Source organism: Poeciliopsis prolifica, unplaced genomic scaffold (assembly GCF_027474105.1).
Source record: "Poeciliopsis prolifica strain line A6 unplaced genomic scaffold, Auburn_PproV2 SCAFFOLD006, whole genome shotgun sequence".
Classification (NCBI taxonomy): Eukaryota; Metazoa; Chordata; class Actinopteri; order Cyprinodontiformes; family Poeciliidae; genus Poeciliopsis; species Poeciliopsis prolifica.
In genome coordinates, this window is record NW_026562381.1 from 16,743,980 (window position 1) to 16,764,606 (window position 20,627).

The window sequence follows — 20,627 nt, forward strand, 5'->3', positions numbered from 1 at the left end:
TGTATGTCAGCCTGTTAGGTATGAGTTAGCCTGGGCCCTTTTGTCCCCCACTGGCTCCTTTTCAACTTGATCAATTCTGCTTACTGGTTTTGTTTTGTGTTCGCTTTCTAATAATACAGAACATATCACAACAAACAGAATATCAAAGCAGCTTGTTTATTTCAGGGACGTGCCACCCGCTGTTTACTTTCATTCTGTGACACAGACTACAGCTGAGTTCTTTCCAAGAAAAAATCAGCAAAAACTGTATGTGTCACTTCCAAGTGAGCTGTGTTGATGGAAACATTCAACATCTGTGTGGTTCCCAAGGTTAGTTCTATAATCAGACAAATTAAATGAGGTTTATATTATACAAAATGTTGCTAAAATATATTTTTCTTGAAAGATTTGGCAAGACATTTGACAAATACCTCTAAATGTTGAATTTCCTAACTAAGCTAAACCAGTTGGAATTAAAATTCAGGGTTATTTTTTATTAGAGCTGTCAGAAAACCAACAAACTGATAAAAACCAAGAATAAGTCGCAATCCAATCTTTCCATTGGTTTTAAAAGCAATTAAAATAACTTTTTAGAGATAAAAAAAAACTGCCTTGAGTCAAATGTATAATGTATAGGTTGATGATGGTAGTATCTGTAATCACACTTTCTTGAAGTCTGTCAGTCTCTATAACTTCAATACGAATGGATTTCTCTCCTGTTTTTTGTTTGTTTGTTGTTGTTTTTTTGTTGTTTTTTTAGGAATAAATGTTTCTAAAAGTATCATGTTGAAAGGATGTGAGACTTCTTACCGAGGAGACTAAAATGGACAAGATTATGCACTTTTCCTTCAAAGATCACATCATCCAGAGAGTAAATTGGCCTGGAGCACAAATTCCTACTCATCTTCAAAAAACAGACTCTACACCACAAATAACTGCCCCATGACTTAGATTTAAAAGCAAAATCAAAGGATGAGGGAAGAGGACTCTATTGGTGATCGGATACAACAAATAGCTAAGGTGTTTTGTTTGTGAGTCTAAATTTGATCAGAAGCTAATTTTTTTTTAGCAGTTTCACTTTTAAAGTCATTGGCTGATGTCTGTGAATTATATTTATTAGTATCTGCTGTCTCAAAGTGGTATCCATAGATGCTTAGCCAGGATAATTAGATGGGTTATTTTTTATGTGTCTGAGCCAAGTGAGTCAACTGCGACTTCTATCAGTATTTAACTTCTATCCACCATATTTGTGGAATTAGCCTGGGGTAATTGTTAGGACCAACTTACATGTCAAAGCTGGACAGAGTGGCTTTGACATATGACTTCATCAGAAAAACATCATGGCAGCTGATAAAGAGCAGGTAAACCCTGAAGTAACACAGACTGATTTTGTAAAGAAAAGTGAAAGTGGACAGTTACTGCATTCCTCACAGTAAGAAGACCAACCTGAACTGGGGCAGAAATAAAAGCACCACTTGAATTGATTGCCATCATGCTTTATATTTGAATGTGCTGTCATGCTGAGGCTGTGTGCCTGTTTGCTAAGTATCCCATCTACTTCTCTCAGCCAGTATTTCCCCTGACTTCCTCTTTATTATAGGATATATCCCCAGGTATATTTTCACTTTATAAACTCTCAGTTGACCTTCAGACATTTTTATTTAACACCTTTACGGCACATTTTTTGATCTCAAGCAGAAAAAATATATAACTTTTTTGAGCTACAATTCTGAACAAAGTTGAAAATTAAATGTGAAAATTATAATCTAGGGTCGTAGGTACCTTTTCACCCTTTTGGAAATATATGTAACAAAGCATTGTTCCATTATAGCAAAGCGAAATCTGGATGAACATTTCTGGCAGGGACATTTTTTTTCCATAGCCAGAAAACCTGAAAATGTTTTTTTTATATGTTGATTTTATCTTTGGTAAAAGATGATGCACTCGTACTGGTAAGGCCTTACAAAGTGAACTAGAAAAATGTCAACATGAGTCAGATAAAGTCAGGCCACAGCTTGTTTTACTTCCAGCTAAACCTGCACCAGGCCTAGAGATGTGCTGATTCAGACCAAACGGGAGCAAAAAATTATATTAAAATTTGCTTTTGGGAGACATGCTCATCTGTAGAATAATAAATTGCATTTTTCTTCAGGTTGATAAAACATAAGACTGTCATTTTCTTTCTTTTACTATTTTTCTTTATTTTTGGAGACCTATCAAGGACCAGGCCTGAGCTTTATTGTATAGGATAATGTTTACTTTTCTGATTGGATTTTAAGTTCTACTTTCAAAGCTTTAATTGCTTTGAGAATAAATGTTACCCTAGGCCAGACAAATGTTTTTGCATATTCAGGAAACTTGAAATGTGACTGACTAATTAATGAACCAGTAATAAACACCAACATAAGTTCACCTTGGATTGTGTTTTTGTAGTTTGAATTGAAACCTAATAAAGGAAACAACAGAGATGATACCACCAGATTGAGGGCATGAACATTCAATATGTTTAATCCTCAAAAGAAAGTTCAGTGGATATAGTATATCAAATACCTTGACCCAAGTAACATAGTAAGTTTCTTGAGATTTAGTTGGAATGTTATTTCTTTTTCATTCTTAAAGAACTTCAAAACCCAAGTCAGCCACACTAAATCAGATTTTTGTTAAGAGGTGAAGGTGAAAAGCTTAAAGCTTGTCTGTGATGGAGCCCAGGAGTAAGACTAGCTTCCCTGAGAGCAATGAGCTGCATCATTGAAAACATCCAAGATAAGATTACACAGAATGCATGCACAACACGGAGGTGTCAGCTGCAGGGAAACAATCTATTGTGGGAAGCAGATCTGGTTGCTTTTTATGTCAGATTCTGCAGGAGGTCCACAGTCAGGAAGCAACCTCTGCTGCCCAATAGCTTCACTGAATGATGGTTTAAATGTCATGTGTTGCACGAGGATATTTGATCTCCAGTCTGACATTCAATGCACAATATCCTATTTAGGCATTTGTCTCCTTTTTTTAATGCCATAACGATGAGGTGTAGCATACTTTTCTGTTGAAGTGAGATAATAATCTAATGTTAAAAGCTGAACTGAATTTTTGGCTCTATTTCTAAATATCTTCATAAAATGGAAGCTGCATTTTGTGAATGAAAAGATTTAGGTTATTTTTTCAATGAGTGAATTCTTTCTGCTTTCTGCCAGACTAATTAGACTTACAATTCAATAAGCTCGCATTTATGTTTTTAAAAGTTGTTTTCTTAAAGGTCTGATATTCTACTTTTAAAGGTCATCTTTCCAAAACCTGTAAGTGGACAATCATTGTCATCTATCCCTGACATTTCAGTTTATGATTAAAAAAAAAATAAAAAAAAATTAGAAAACATTTCTGTTAAGTAATGGTACTATTGTCAAGTTCTGGTGACATCACTACTGTATCTGATGGGTTTGATGATGACACAAAATTTTAATTTTAATGAAATACGTTGAAGTTTCTGTTTGCAATATGATCCTCTCATTGGGCCCCAGGTAAGTCAAATGGTTCATATGTTTATTTTTAGTCGTCAAATTAAATCGGTGGCTCAGAGATAATAACATGATCAAGTCTAACAGAAAACCTTTTCAATTTTAACCTCTACACATAACCCGGGGAAAACTAGACGGTGGATGGATGAAATATTCAGAGGAAAGTAGTGGAATGGCTTTTTATGACAAATTCACTTTACTTAACATCACTGACTTATTTATTTTGGAAATATGCTTAAAAATGTTTTAACTTCGGTTTCTATATTGGCAAAGTGTTCCCAAGACTCTTAAGCATTTTCAGAATCAAATGTCTTTTGTGTCTTACCTTTCTTGGTAGGATTTTGATCAACCACTTCGACTGAAGTTTGTTATCAGTAGAAAACTATTGAAGTGACAGGTAAGGAGGGAATATGTCAAAACATACCAAACATACCAAATAAAAGTACAATAGGTATCACTGCAGGGACTCAAGGACGTGGACAGAGAGGAAACTTTTTTTCCATCTGATAGAGCACAAACCTATGAGTTGACATCTGAAGCCACAAAGCTTTTGAAAGATTAAAGGGCGAGTGCACAGATGAAAAAAGAATATGGTCAGGCATCTCCATGGACCGGCATTTCGAACATCTGCTAACAGAGATATATGGGCCAATCAAACAGTCGTGGGCTGAATATGTCAAATTCTATATTTAGAGATGCTATCATGAGCGGCATGTAGAGCATGAAGAGTCTGGATGAGACGACTACAGCGGCTTACTGTATGATTCACACATTCCCTGCCAGTGCATCACATGACAGAGAAATTCTATCAGTATAACATGTTTTTTTTTATTTATTTCTGATTGCCAACCTAATCTTGGCAAATTATTGACTCTACTCATTATATGAGATTTTTCCTTTGATAGTGTGGCGTAAAAAAGCTCTGAAACTGTCAGGATTGCAGACTTTTCCTCCTGCAGAAGTTGCTCTGCTCCACTTGGAAAACTAGGAAGTGCTTCACAAACCAGTGAAGCATGTAATTTGAACAATTTTTAAAATATCTTGATTGAGAGCCAAATTTTTCATTCCCTCATGGAATCCTGTTCTTGTGTTCAACTACTGCTTTGTACTGAAGGTTAGAAATATTTTACAAATTCAACAAAACTTCTCTCTGCATGTAGAGATGTTTAGGAAAAACAAAATATGATAAATATTTTGCTGTAAAGTGACAAAATGTGGAAAAGTTGAGACTATTTTAATCACTACAAAAACAGAGGTGGAAAATATTCATGGTATTCATGTATAAATCAAGAATCTCAAAGTTAAAGTCATCAAGTTGTCATTATCCATGGCAAGTTAAATGTTGCCATTGATAATGATGAGGGGCGGATGAACTGCATTATGAAATTTGAAAATTTTCACTGACTCCTAACTTGACCTTCAAATATATTCCTCCAACGTCCTGCAGGAAAGCAAGGCCACATGCTAAAAAAAATAGCAAAAGGAAATTTAGGTCAGTGCTTGAATCCTTCAGTGGGAAACTGAACTACAAATGTATTCTTTAAAGACACTTGAGCTTCAGCTTCTTTCAAAGTTCATCACAAAAAATGAGTCAGGATTAGTGTGAGAGAAGGAAATAAAGCTTCACTGTTGACTGGTCTCTGCCCTCTAACTCCACAAGAGAGAGGATTTAACTGTTGCTCTTCCCTAAAATGTACAGCAACTTTTCAACATTTTATTTTATGTTTATGACTGATGCTGAAATTGAACAAGATGAAAATCCCTCTGAATGTTTTGGCAAAATTCAAAGGCAGTGAGAAAAAAACTGGATTTTATTTCATGAACACATTTATTATTAGTTTTGTTTTATTAATAGTACCAAACAGATTAAACATGTTTTACAACGAAATAAATGGTTTAGATTTACATAAACCTGCCACTTCGCGTATAATTGTATTCATCTGACTTACTTTTAGTTCATACTGCACACATCAGAACAGGACCTTCACCACTTTAGCTTCTATGAAGCAGGAAAAGGAAAGAATGTTTCTGGGCCGAGACACCAAAGCAAAATATTCCATGATCAGTGTCAGCCATCCTGAAGAAATCCAAACAGGAACACAGCCCGGGCTCAGGCGGCACACAGAGTGGGCCTAAAGGAAATGAGTGAACCCAGCCTGAGGGTGCGGCAGATTCAGAATAACGGCCACATACCCTGTGACCTCATAGAAGGTCTAAAATACAGATTCCTGGGCAGAATAAAACCCCAGAAACAACACTGATAATTGGGCCCATGTTTTATTGCATCACTTTCTATGAAAAGTCAGCTTATTTTATTTGTTTTTGCTGTCATTGTTCTTTTAAATAAAAATAACAAACATTTTTTAAGTAGGTCACTTCTAGCAAACAATCTTCTTAATAAGGTTCATGCTTCATTTGATGTTATTTGATTTTAAAATAAGTATATTCTGAGCTGTATTATGCACCTATTTATAAAAGGTTGTGCTTCAGGAGGAGGGCATTTTTTTAACGTAGTAAAACAGCGCCACCTAGAGGAATAAAAATGCAGGTTAACATATTGGAACAAGCACAGTGTTTCTGATGCTGCAGCTCAACTGGAAGAAAGGTACATCAAAGTAATGTGAGACAATGGCTGTTAAAAAATATTATAATTGTTATTGTATTCATTTCTTTGTCATTTATGACAGAAATGTGTAGAGCCAGTTCAGCATCTAATGCGAGCTCGCCTGCAGGGAAGCTTGGACATTTCAAATGAGCTGCAATGCTTCCCTCTACTGGCTAGATTCGGGTAGCACAACCTCATATTTGGAATCAAGCAAAATAATAAAAAAAAATTGATGTGCCAAAAAACCTTGCATTATTCAGAGTCATCAAGGTGTTGCCGTGAGAAAGTTTGTATCTACAAACTACTAATGGAGAGGTTTGTAATTTTCATCACAGGTACGCTTCATCTGAGAGACATAATATATATGTAGAGTAAAAATCTGGAAAATTATTAAAATCATCAGTTTTATGACATGAAACAAGCATTTGATATGATACAAAAACATTTGGAGGAGAAACTTTTCTTTAGAGGTCAGATGTTTTCTGTAGTTCTTCACCAGGCTTGTGCACAATGCAGCAGGAGCTTTGGTCCATTCATACCGATCTTTACCAGATCTCTAAGGTTTTGGGCCTGTTGCTAGGCAACACATTTCATCCACATGTTTTCTATTGGGTTTAGGTCTGACTGGGCCGCTCTAGGATTTGGAAATGCAACCACTCCCTAGTTTTCCTGGCTGTGTGTTTCAGGTCCTTGTCATGCTGGAAGATCCAGTTATGACCCACTTTTATCGTCTGACTGAGGGAAGGAGGTTGTTGTCCAAAATTTCACAACACATGGTACAATTCATCATTTGGGACTGTGGTCCCGGCTCTTCACCTGATCCTCCTCTCAGCTGATCGCTTTCTTTCTCATGATCACTGATTCTTGACTCGGCCAGACCTGGCATGTAGCCACAGTCTGAGAGAAACTCACAGTCATCTTGAATTTCTTCCATTTTCAAATAATTGCTCCAGCAGTTGTTTCTTTCTCACCAAGCTGTTTGTTTGTTGTCCCATAGTCCATCCCAGCCTTGTGCAGGTCTAAATGTTTTGTTCTTTGGAGTCAATGAGTCATATTTATGATTTTCTGAAATTCAATTTTATACTTGTGCCACAATCAAAAACATGTCCAGTTTATTGAAGTTCTTCAAAGCAGCCATGTTCAATCTGTCCCGCTCGCTGCAGCATTCTCTGATGACAGAAGTGAAAAAGACCCACGTGAATTTCTTGTGATAAAAAATGCATCATTTACACCCACAGAGTGTCTTCTCTCTTGTTTCTCGGATCATGCAGTTCTCTGACATGATGCCTCCTCCTCTGGGAGACTGGAGACTCAAAATATCTCGACCTCCTTGTGTCAGACTCCCCTCGCCTCACAGGGCGAGACTCTCTGGTGGCCCAGCTGACAGTGACAAACTGACAATGGCTGAATGCTCCACTTCTCATCCATAACATATATTGAAAAAGTACTTGTTTGCCTTTTCAAGTTTAAGGGAAAAGACAAATACAGTCAATGAAAAATTGCTTCTTTATAGCTGATCTTGCCACTGATGCTGGAAGACGAGTTAACATGAGGAATGCATCCTGCGGGGGTTTCAAGGACAAATGACTGGACAGATTGGTATTGATTAGATTTACAAGGACGAAAGGCATATTCAGCAAATTAAACATGTATCATTGAATTTAATGCACCAAGTTTTTTGTCCAAGGTTGTCTTGGTCAGGTCACCTTTTCATCCCAGGAAACTGCTTTTGTCATGAGCAGCCAATCAGTTTTCACTGAGGGTTTTACCTTACGCTGTCAAAAACAAAACTCCTTGGTGACTTCAAAAGCATCATTTAGTTTGCTTTTGCAGCTAAGGTTCGAAATAGGTTGGAAATAATGAGAAGGGACAGCTGGCAGTCACTACTTTACATGCACGATTTGACATAAATGCCTCATTACAGGAGCTGGTGAGAAATGCAAAATATCCAAACCTGAAAAGCAGTTCTGACCTTCAGCGGGGAAAAAAAAAAAAAACTGTTTCACTTCAATCTTCAGATGTGAAAACGAGACCCTGTCCCTGATTTAAACAGTCAAGTCTATAACTCACTGGACAGACATTGCAGAAAATCATTAAATGAACTACACTATAGATTCATGAGGATAAATCTGTTTATCCTTTATACTCACCAAACAGACAAAAAAGGAGCAAATAATACTTTATAAGTATTATAAGTGAATTATAAGTAAACTCACAATCTAATGAAAAAAACAAAAAACAAAAAGGAGATCTTGCTAAATTTAATTATTAAACATTGACACCTAAGCTTCATAAATAAAGAATCTGAAATAAGAACAAAAATCCAAACTGCTTGTAATCCAAAGATGTATCATCTGACTAGTTGGTGTTTCGATGCCCTGCTGCCCCACAGAGCCATGACTGCAGGATGCAGGTTTGTTCGATGATTGGTACCCCAGCCATTAATAAATTATTTACATTTAATTTGCCTAATCTAATTTTGGAACTGTTAAGAAAACATAAACTAGCAGATGTTGGAATTATAATATGAGGTATTTCTTGGTATCCAGGAGCCTCTCAGGTTAACCTCTGCACTGCTGCTAATTAAGCTTGTCAGTCAAAATGTTTCCACCACCTCTCTCTCACCACGGTCTTTCCTCTCCACTGAGACTGAAAGCTGCAGCTGATGGATGACACAAAATAACATTTGGATGGTGCAAAGTCAATCAAGGGCCTTCCTGCCTCCCTCAGGTTCTCCAGGGAAGTTGGAAAAAATAACATTTCAGATCTTGGAGAAAAAAAAACTGACAGAAATAGTTTGTAAAAGAAAAGAAAAATGTGAATCCATCTTTAATAACACAACTTGTTCCTACCTTCCAAGGTATCAATATGACCAGAGATGGAATTTCAGTATTTTAATTTAAAAAAGAAATACTAAAAGAGGTAAAGTATTGTTCGAAAAAAGATATCCATCCATCCATCCGTCCATTAAGTAGAAACTTAAAATCATCCAGAATAATAAAAATGCTATAAAAACTCTGTTGCCCCATCAATTCTAAAGAAAACCAGTTTAGTTGTTTTGATTGAAGAATTATTTATAAATGCTGAATTGAATGGCAACAGAAATTGGAGTTATAAGAAAATGCCGGTCCAACCAGCACTGGCTCAACGTGACCTCAACACTGACCTACATTTTGCATGTTGACATGCTTCTGATAAACACAAGCAGTTTATTTTGAGCGATTCTTCATTTTCCGCCCGACGACAGAGTGAAATTTCACTGGGAAACTGACATGTTGACCCAATAAGCTATCACTTTAAATACCCATCTGGAGAAGTTGCTCTTATTTCCGGTTCCCAAATATTTTATGAATACTGAAATTAAAAAGAAGAAGCACTTAACTGTGTATTACAAACAACTGAGATGTCGAGCGATACAGAGACTCCCATTCAATCCCATTACACCTCATTGTTCCTGTGGTTGTAGCATTAATGATGAACCATTAGCGGATGCATCACATCATCAGTTCACTGCAGGATGGAAAAAAGAGAATGATATAATGACTCATCTGCTAAATATGTACCACTCAGAACAGTTTGTCCTGCCCCATGCTAGGCCCCAGCTGCTAATGCATTAAATATTATGCACAGAAAAAAAATTGTTAAAGATGGGATGTAAAATGAGGAACTAATGATGACAAAGATTCAGATGATGTAAGTTAAGGACAATTGCTTCTGGTAATAAGGACAAGATGAAGCGATTTTCCAGCTGGTAATGATTGGATGTTGATGAAAACTATTTGACAAAACATAAGAATACATAAATAAAAATATTTTACATATACTGGTAAGTAGACAAAACTGTAACAGAGCATTTAAGAAAGTTTTTTCTGTTGTCTTAAGTGTAACAGGGAAACTTGTGACCACCAGGCTGTAGTGTTGCTCTTCATTTTTGTAGAAGAGCAACAACCTTATGAGGGGAGAAGAGAGGAAGACTAGTGAAGGCAGTGATTTCCTGAGATCTGAATGGTGAATAAGCCGAAAGATACATGTTAGCGGCGAGGCTTCAGGACATGTTTGCCTTTGAAAACAGACAGCACACAACAGAGGACAATAACAAAGCCAAATCAACAGTACATGGATATATTACATCAGCATGGTGACTGCTGACAGAGCAAAGAACGTATGTAGAAAAATCATTCATCCATGATCATAGTATCTGAGGATAAGCTGGAAGCATGCTGGTTTTGATACAATTACAGAGATTAGACCATAGAAATTTCTAAAAAAACAGCAATGAAAAATGTCAACACTTAAACAGTAAAGCTCTGTTTTACAAATAGTCTGCATCTCTGTGTAACTTGAGATCATGACTTATTCGTGGCTTCATCCCCAGTGCATCATGGGATTGATTTGATCCCCATCTGACCATGAAAATGACAAATAACTGCACATTAACAAAGTCTATTAAAACATTTATATCAACTACAACTGTTTCCCTTTCTGTCTGCAGTGACAAAAATAATATTTTCTAAATAAAATTATCATAAGACATTCCTCTTTCCAAATGTAAGTAGTTTGCACTATAACAGCACTTCATGAAGTCAGTGGTCTCCAAAGCACTTTGCACTACATTCAGTCAATCACACGTTGATGGTGGTGAGCTACATTGTATACTAACAAAAGCGAGGCTGTCATGAAGTTGGGTGAAGTGTCTTACCCAAAGATACAATGACTGAGACAAACAGCACAGTTTCAAGCTGGCAACCCACAAGACAAATCCTATGTCTGGGCCAAATGCAACTCTCAAAGAAAAAGAAAATATGTTTTTATCTTCCACAAGCTCTGGAGTTCAACTTCCAGTGTTTGGGGTCAGGAGGGAGGGAGCTCCTGCTTGTAAATGCTGCAAGTCTGGTGTGGATCTTAGCCAAGGCAATGCTATCATTAACCACTGTGAGCTGGGTGACAATGCAACCTTTTGTATAAATTGCGTTTTTTTCTGGTTGAGCTTGTAGATAATATACAGTAGCAGTATAGAACATATAGTGCTTTGCATACTTTCCACAGCCCTTTAACTTTTCCACATCTTGTGATATTACAGTCACAGACTTTATTGTATTTTCATATAATTTTTTTTGTAATAAACCAACACAGAATAATATAGAGTAGTGAAGTGGGAAGAGCATAATGTTGATTTGTTTACTTAAAAATCTGAAAAGTGTTGTGTGTATTTGTGATGTTTTTTTGCTAAGTATTTTTTCGAAAGCACTTTCAGTGCAGTGACGACTGAAGGTCTTTTGGGGTGTGTTTCTACCAACTTTGTACATCTGCAGATTTTATTGATTAAAAATTAGAAAACCATGGATAATTTTTGTGCATAACTTTATGCACAATAGGTGGTCTATCACAAAAGGTGGATTTTAGGTGGGATATCACCTAAAATCTTGAGAGAATAATATTTGGTTTGTGGCTATAACTTTACAAAATGTGGAAAATGTCAAGGAGGACGAACAAGTATTTATGTGGCTGCAGATCTGGCTTTTATATCAGGTTTTATAGACAGAAAAGTTAGGCAAACTAAACCAATATACACTTGAGTGAGATTTATATTTCCAGTTTTAAATGAAATTTTAAAGACTTTAAGAGTAGGCACATTCATCCTGACTGAGAAGCCATGGTAAGACTGGCCTCTTAACAAGAAAATAGGCAAGCAGAGAATTATCAGTGGCCTTGCTCACTTTGCTGTCCTCTCAAGCTGAAACTCTGGCTCTTATCCCTGCTCTCTCTCCACCTACACATGAATTTAAGAGGAGCTGCATACAAGCCTTGCTCTTTCTCTGGGGGTGGTTGATAAGCTCTGTGGGAGATTGGAAATGGCTAAAGGAGACATGTTTATAGAGTGTTACTATTGATGTATTTTCTTGGAAGTAGGCATTCCTTAATCACTGAACGAGCACCGGACTCACCAACATAGATGGAAACCAACGCATTAATATGATGATATTATATACAATATTAAAATTATGCAAATAAATAAAATCATTTTTAAAATAACAAAATAAACATTGTGTAACTTAAATTATGACAACACAGCAATCCTTAATGTACACCTGATCCTTTGTTGAAAAGGACAAATCAGCAACTAAAAATCATATTTCTAACTTTGACATGTGGAAAGCTAACGCCTTTCTACTTGATTTAACATCAGTACAGTTTAGGGCTGATCTATCAATTGTTTTATTTCTTCATTAATAATTAGATTGAAAAAGGAGCTTGATAAGATATTTTTTTAAAGAATTCAAACCGGATGAAGCTAAAATTGCAACTGGAGGAGTCCTGGGTCAGGTACGATTAACAGACAAAAAATATTTTTCTCATGTATTTATATTGTTTTTTTTCCTCCATGCTGGTCCACCGAGTCCAACCTCATGTTTTAGATTTCTCATCTCCACCAACACGCCTGATTGAATGTTTAAATTACTTCCTTAGCACATAATCAAGTACTGGAGACACCTGCTAATTACTCCTCAATTTAAATCAAGTGTGCCGAAGCCACTCTTACATTTTAAATCCAAAATAGAGGACAATAAGTCCCAAAGACTATTATCCATATAATCCATACAGAATCAATTCTTGAGTGCATATTATCCCAAAATTTGGTTCATTTAGGCTGTGCTATGTAGAATGCTGTTTTTTTATAGCTAATTCTTTTTTTCCTGAGTTAAACCAGAGTATCTTAAGCTTAAGCTTAAACACTGTAGACGTGTCCCTTCTCATCCAAACAAATTTATTTTAAATTAAATGTACCTTGTTTACGACAGGGTTCTGAGGATCAAGAAAACAAAATGCTTGACAGAGATATTTATACTGATGTGAATAGCTTGACATTTTTTAAATTTCACTCATGGCTGCAGGTGTCACAACGGCAGGAATCTGAAGGATCAGCCTGGAGAAAAAGCAGTAAGAGAGCGTGGCTTGGCCCACAGAGACTCTGCCCACCGGCATCCATAAAGTTCACCAAGTAACACATTGGACCAGTTTCAGAAATGCACCATTGGAAACGTATAATATTTAATTCATTTTTGCATGCTAAGGTGTGTTTTCTAATTGCCTCCTGACATTAAATCTACTTCCAGGTTTGTATATTTCACAGATACAGAAGGTAGTATGTTGTAACTGAATGATGAATAAAGAAATAATTGAGAAGTGGGAAAAAGATTACATAGTTTTCAATTTCTATTACTGCATGATGTGCAGTGTTCTTTACTTTGATACCCCTAAATAAAACATACAACATACCTTTCTGATTTTGTTTGTAAATCCTTTAAGACTGAGCAGTTATGCATATTTTTTGTGTTGCTGAACCACATAAAATTCTACTTAAATCAGTTGTGGAGGTAATCATATAAAATGGGAAGTTAAAAGGACTAAAGATAGATTTGCAGAATACTGAATACAGAAGCAAGGTTTAGCAAGAAAACAATTAATGCTTCAGAGTCTCCAGTTTTTATTTGAAAAGAACACTTAGATGTCCAGAGGAGGCGTTATTGGGGTTAATGATTTCTAAATAATTACTGAGTTGCGTTTCCAGTGGTCTGCTTCAGAGACCACATTATGCTGTAAAACAGTAATTATGTGGTTCACGTTTCAATAAAATGTTATTACAAGAACTTCTCCATATCAGTTAAAATGTCCAGAGGAATTATTGGCAGCCACTTCCATGCTGTGCACATCTAATTCATGAAATTTCCTGTTGAGCAAATATTTAAGGCTGATTATGATTCTTCATGCTGAGCCAACAGCTAATTTTCTCATTTGTAACTTTCTGTATTTTTTAATTTAGTGTGCAGCTTTTTAATTCAGCCTTATAAAGACTATTTTAAGGGTGTTAGAAAGAAGCTAGAACATCTGCAGCTTATTGGCCAAGTTCTCAGAAAGGTTACAAAAACAAAAATGATGTTTTTGACATGCACAGTCATGTTTGCATGCTATTAAGTCCTTCTCCTCTTAGTGTCCTGGATATGAGAGCTGCACAAAGGGAGAAACAATGATAGATTTATACAAAGAAGCACTCACACAAAATAGTACCAGAAATTTACTTCAAACAGGTGGAAAATCAAATTAACCAACCATCCAACAGTGATTACTCTATAATCCTACGTAGGTACAAACTGTAACTTAATGCCACCACAAATAAACTCAAGATATTATGTAATGTAAAGTTATTACAACAGTGGTAATGGAATGCATTATGAATAACTATAAAAAAAGATGCAATACATTTAGAATATTTTGAAGGATAAGTGAAGAATAAATACATTTCTAGCCACTTTGTCACAGACATAAAATACACAATAAGTATTTTATTGTGTATACAGAGATCCAGTAGAATAGACACCAAAAGGTTTTACCCACCAGTACAGTTCATCACATCTTAGATCGAATCTGTCCTGGGTAGCATTTAACTTTAAAAAGGGCTGAATTCATGATTCATTTTCCACTGAGAATATTATTCAAATTCAATGGAGTGGGTGCCAGCAAGTCCTAATTATATACTGAAATTTCTGTCTTCCAGCCCACTCCTGTTCTTTCAGCTCCAGCAGTAAAAAAAAAATCTGTCACTGAGAAATCAGACAAAAAATGGTGAGAAGCACATTCATCAGCTTTTTATACAGGGACACATTAGACAAATTCTGTCAGACAATAATCTGTTCCTTCTTTTTTCTGTGTGTTTATGTCTTTGAATGGCCTGACAAGAAGCAGTGAAAATCCGTTTCTCTTGCACCATTTTACACTGAAATGACAACAATAAGTTTTTATTTTGCAATTCAGTCAAAAAGTATGCCAATTAATTTCTCTTTTTTGCTTCAATGTCTGTCTTTGAGTGGGTAGAGTGTACTGCTATAAGTTTGGTGAGTTTTTTGGATATCCATCCATCCATTTTTTTTACACCCTTGTCTCTTGTGGTGCCTATTTCTGGTGAAACATTCCTGTCGAGAGGCAGAGTCACACTGGACAGGTTGCCAATCTGTCGCAGGGCAACACACAGACAGACAGGACAAACAACCAAGCACTCACACACAAGGAGAATTTCGAGATACCAGTTAAACCAAGAGTCATGCTTTTGGACTGTGGGATGAAGCCGGAGTACCCAGAGAGAACCCACGCATGCACAGGGAGAACATGCAAACTCCCTGCTGAATGACCCTGGACCGGGAATCGAACCCAGGACCTTCTTATTGCAAGGCAACAGAGCTACCAACTGCGCCCCTGTGCAACCCTTATTTGTTTTTTGTATGTGTATTAGTAAATTAACAAAGTCCCATTTTCTTTGTCTGAGATGAACCTTGATTTATTTCAATTATCCAATATGTCCAGAATGAAGAGTTTATTATGTTTACATGGTCTACATTTAAAGCGTTTTTTAAGCATTAGCAGACTCACACACATGTGAGTCTGCTAATGCTTTTTCCATAATCCTGGAAAAAGAAAGAAAATGAATATTGATTTTGCCTTTTTCTTTAGTCTGAAAAAAGGAGTTTGAACATTAACCTTTTTATTCCATCTGCAGTGGAATGATGCCATGACAAAAGTCAGATTTCTGAAGTAGCCTTAGACCTTCAAGATGACAATGAGACAAAATTAAATCTTAATTTCAGCCAGAGGATCTGTTCAGTGTTTCAGTTACTTAAAATCACCTTTCACACACACACGTGCACACACACACTTTCAGACAAAGTCACTCCCAGAAGCCTCTTGACATTAAACATCACACATACCAACATCTAACCTTGTGGAGCCTTTGGAAAAGCTGAATTAAAAAGAAAATGTCAAGTATTGTAATATACATACAGAGGCATCTGTTCACTGTGATGTTGCAGCTCCCCCTTGGGTACCACTTGAGCTGAAGCGGACCATCGACAGCGCTGAGCACTCCTGACAGCTAACAGTGTTCCTTACAGCTGCTCAGTGTCACAGGAGTCCCATCCTATTCTCATGTTTGAACTAGGTAAGAGTCTACCAGGAGATATTTTATTCTACTTAGATAAAACAGGTTTAATAATGTCAGTACACTAATTCAGGGCACATATCAGCAGCTTTGAGCCATCAGATAATTTTCTACTCGCTCTAACTGGGCAATATCGGAACCACTAACCCCCACATAAAATAGAGGCTAATGGTCCTAGCTTCCATAAATAACCTCTCATTTTTAGAAGCAGGCTGTGTTCATGTTAATACACTTGTGGTCACAGAATATCATTGAACAATGTGTGTGTGCGTATGTGTGTGTAAATATAAAAATACAAAGAGGCTTTCATTCACCTACAAACTTAGTAAAATCTTTGTACTTTTAAAATCTCACCTCACTCAATCTCCCTTGTGCCAGAAAAGAAGATTAGCAGAGACCAAGTTTCTAGCATCTCCTTTAACCACAATGCTAAGCTACATGTGACTGAAGCACAAAACTGCTTCAGTGAAAAATTAGTTTCATAAGAATAATCTCAAACTTTACAGCCCGATGTCAAGAGACAGTACATTAAATTTATTAGTGCCAAGGAAGGTCGAGTATATGAAGATGGATGTTGAAATGACTCAAATTAAATGCTATTACTTGGCACCTCTGTGGAATCAGTTTACACTGTCTTCTTAATCTTAACTCTTTTAACTGTGTCTTAATAAGTGGAAGATGAAATGAAAAAAATATGCATGAGTGAACAATGGGATCCGTTTACTTCAGAAGCCACTTTGAAGAAAAGAGAGAGATAGACATCTTTGTTTGCTTAACTTCAAACTATGCTGTCCTCAAAGGTTCACTCAGATTGACCTGGAAGCATTATTTCTTTGCAATAAGCATAAGGGGTCATTTTTCATTTTCTTCAGAATTTCTGACAGAATACACATCAGCATTTTGATTATACATTTCATCTGACATTTCTGAAGATTCTTGCATCATCTTTATAACACAGAAAATGAGAAGCTTAGACACACAAATATGGTATTGAGATATTATATTTGTTTTCTGGACTGATAAAAAAAAGACTGACCACCTCAGCCAGATTTTGACATATTACAATCATAAAAACACATTTTTCTTACTTTTCTGTTTCATTTCTTATCATGAAGCCTTTTGCACATTTTCTGATCTTTTGATCATCTTATTTCCCCACATTTTCCAATTTTCCTCCTATGTTTCCTTTTCTTTCTTCATTCTACTCAGAGTCAGGTGTTAAAGTCTACCAGAGTGAGACTTTAACACTGTGGCCTCAATATTACATTGGCATGCAAAGTGAAAACTCATGAGTCTTTGAATATGTTATCAAAAAATTACAGCCTTCAAAACAGTCTGTTGTGACGCACTGATAGAGCAGTGATGATGAAATAACAATATATTGCACAGACATAGTAATTTGTTTGCTCAAATTCACTATTTCACAAAATTTCTGGATGTTTCATATTTTATTTAAATACAGCTGGGAAATTGTTTTAGCTATTAATGGGAAACTGACTACAAAATGTGCTGTAATGAGGCACTGTACATGTGTCATCTACTTATTGTTGAAAATGACTTTACATTTATGCATGTAAAAATGGGAATGTTGACTTATGAGTAGATACAAATGCATGTCACTATTTAAAGCCATTTGACAAGTTAATTTTTTGTCTCAGTTTTGTCAACAAAACTGAGATCAGCTAACTTCTGTAGGAAAGTATGTTCTAGTTTGTTCTGGTTGTCAGCCCAAAATGCTGGATTCATTTGAAGTGGCAACTCCACACAGCACTACTCCTAAATCTGCTGTGCAACTGAATAACCTTATCTGACTGTGAGCATGAAAGCTTATTAAACATTTTCACCTGCGGCTCGACCCTTTTACCTCCAACAAAAATAAAAATCTCTCAGCACAGAAGGACAGTAATTGAAGTTTCATCCCAGTTTCTTACTTTAGGTAGGATGACATTGTTCCTGAAACATTCATTCCAATGTATGCACTTTCTGCGGGAAATTAAAAAAGATGGAATCAGTTCTTCAAACAAACTCTGCCTGGTTAAAATGCAAAAAAAAGAAGGAACAAGTAAAAATCATCTTTCAGTAAATATGTCTGGAGTCTGTTTATCTCAGGAGGCTTACAGAGATGATTGTTACTGGGTGAGTCAAGAGGTTGTAAAATACAACCATGATTTGGCAAAAGCTCCTGGAATACACAAATAGGAGTCTATTAAAATAAGAGTAGCAAATGCTCAAAAGATTAGAAATGAAACAGAGGAGTGAGAAAAGCTGAGCTGGTCATGACAAAAAAAACGAGACATGCTGATTTGTACTTCCTTAATTGGAACAGACTGTTTTCTCTGCCCATCACTGCTTTGATACTATATCACAGCATTTTTCCTAAAAAATTTTAATGTTCATGACATTTTGTATTAATCAAGTCAAATTGTAAGGTACAACAGTCATCAAAAGAAGGTTTTAGGTCAGTGGATTGTCCAGAGAGGGGGTGTCAGTCACTGAGAGCCTTTTTCCCTAATTTCTATGAAATACAGCTAAACTCTGGTCACCGTATCTCTGCTCCCGTTTCAGCCAATGTCACCCTTCTCCTCTGGCACATCTGCTTCAGGACCAATAATGTCATGCTGTAATATTTACAGCTGATGTGCCTACTTAGAGCAGATGGTGTGCACATAAACCAACCCACATACACACACATATGAACATGGAAAAACACTCTTTTCTCATTATGTGCACACTCACATGGGTTACTTTACTGGTTCAGGCCTGAAAATATTGACCTGGACAAACAAGGGTGCACAGTGAGTTTCATTTGTATAAGACATTAGGAGGCAGGTTGCACAGGACTGTCTGCACATTTTGAATGGCTGATTAGTTTTGGTGACTAAAGTGATGCTTTTTGTTGCCATTCCTTCTCCAATACAGAAAGCACAAGAAACACTTTTACACACAGTCATTTAGAAACAGCCCAGAGTAGAAAGTAAGACATTTTTCCTTCATAACTTAAGACACAGTGGTGCATTACGAATATCACATGACGGACCCACACTGAGAGTAGAGAGTAGAAGAGTGTTTAAAATATTAAAGTCAATGAAAAATGAGCTTTGATTGTTTCATTTATGTGATGTTTGTCTTGACATGTTAGCAACTACTGAAACTGACAGAACTGGTTATACTTTCTGAGCAGTTTAATATATTTTTACTTTTTAGTTTTATTTTTAACCTCTGTGTGTTCATAATTGTAGACTGAAAAGGGGTTTAAAAATAGATATGATTTGACTTGATAGAACAATAGAAGGGTGAATTAAATTTTTTATGTTGTTTCTGTTACTTTGATTATGCACAGGGTTTACTTGATAATGCTAAATATTAATATTAACTATGGTTACTTTCTGCTTCCTTAAATGATGCTGAATATATTCATTGTATGTTTTGGTGCCTTTAGGTCCAACCCTTTTTTTAAAAAAGAGATGTGCGAGTGTCATTTGGATCACTGTTAACAACAATACTACAACTACTAATAAAATGATCAAAAATCATCAAGAATATTCATCACAAAATATAAAATATATCAAATATTAATCAGAGACAACTCTAAGCAGCTGGTGTCAACCTTGATTTGAAGGAATTCTGTGTTTTAGCATTTTGTAGTTTTCTGGAAGTTTGGTCCAGATTACTGGAGCGTGAAAGCTGCTTCTGCATGTTTGGTTCTGACTCTGTGGATGCAGACCAAACTGAAACCAGAAGAAGTGAATAATGGTGAAGGTTGATACAACAAGATCATCATCATAATGAACCAGTGCAAAAAAACAACAAACAAATCCCAGACAAGAATAGTTCCAATATGGCAAAAGTAAATTCACCTTTTGTGTTTTATTTAAAATGACAGGATTCCTTAAACATTTAAAAGGCATGAATGATTGTCCAGTGGGAAATTTTCTGGAAATGAAAACAAAACAAAAAGAAAAAGTTTGTTTGAGTAGATTTCTGGTTGTTTTGTTTCTGGTTTTCCACATGTGAAGACACTAAAAACAAAGCCTGCAGAGTGCAGCCAAGGGAGCGACATTAACGGCCATTGAGGAAAGTGACTGAATGGAGCTGCTGGTGGCGGTGCATGCAAATGGAGGGAAGGTGGTGATTTATTGTGACGGGACAGAGTGGGAGAGGAGCTGGCTTTGGAAGAAAGCTCCAGCACACAATTTTTCTGCTGTTGGAGCAGGTGTGCGGTTTTACTAAAGCAATGCATTAATGTTAAATGGAGACGGGTTATAAAATATATATCACAGCGGGATTGCTTTTCATGCACTGTGTGTTTTTTGGGGTTGCTGATGTTTTGAGGACATAAATCTGTTAACAGTTTGTTGGGACATTGCGTCTCCAACAAAGACATTTCAGGGCTGTTGATAATGGACCATAAAATCTGAATTATTGAAAGTTTTAAGTAATTTCAGACAACTAATAGTGTTATGGTGAGTATTCAGAGAGCTGGGGTAAAATTATTTATTGCCTCAAGTGAGAGCAAGGTGCTTTTAATCTGCTTGTATGA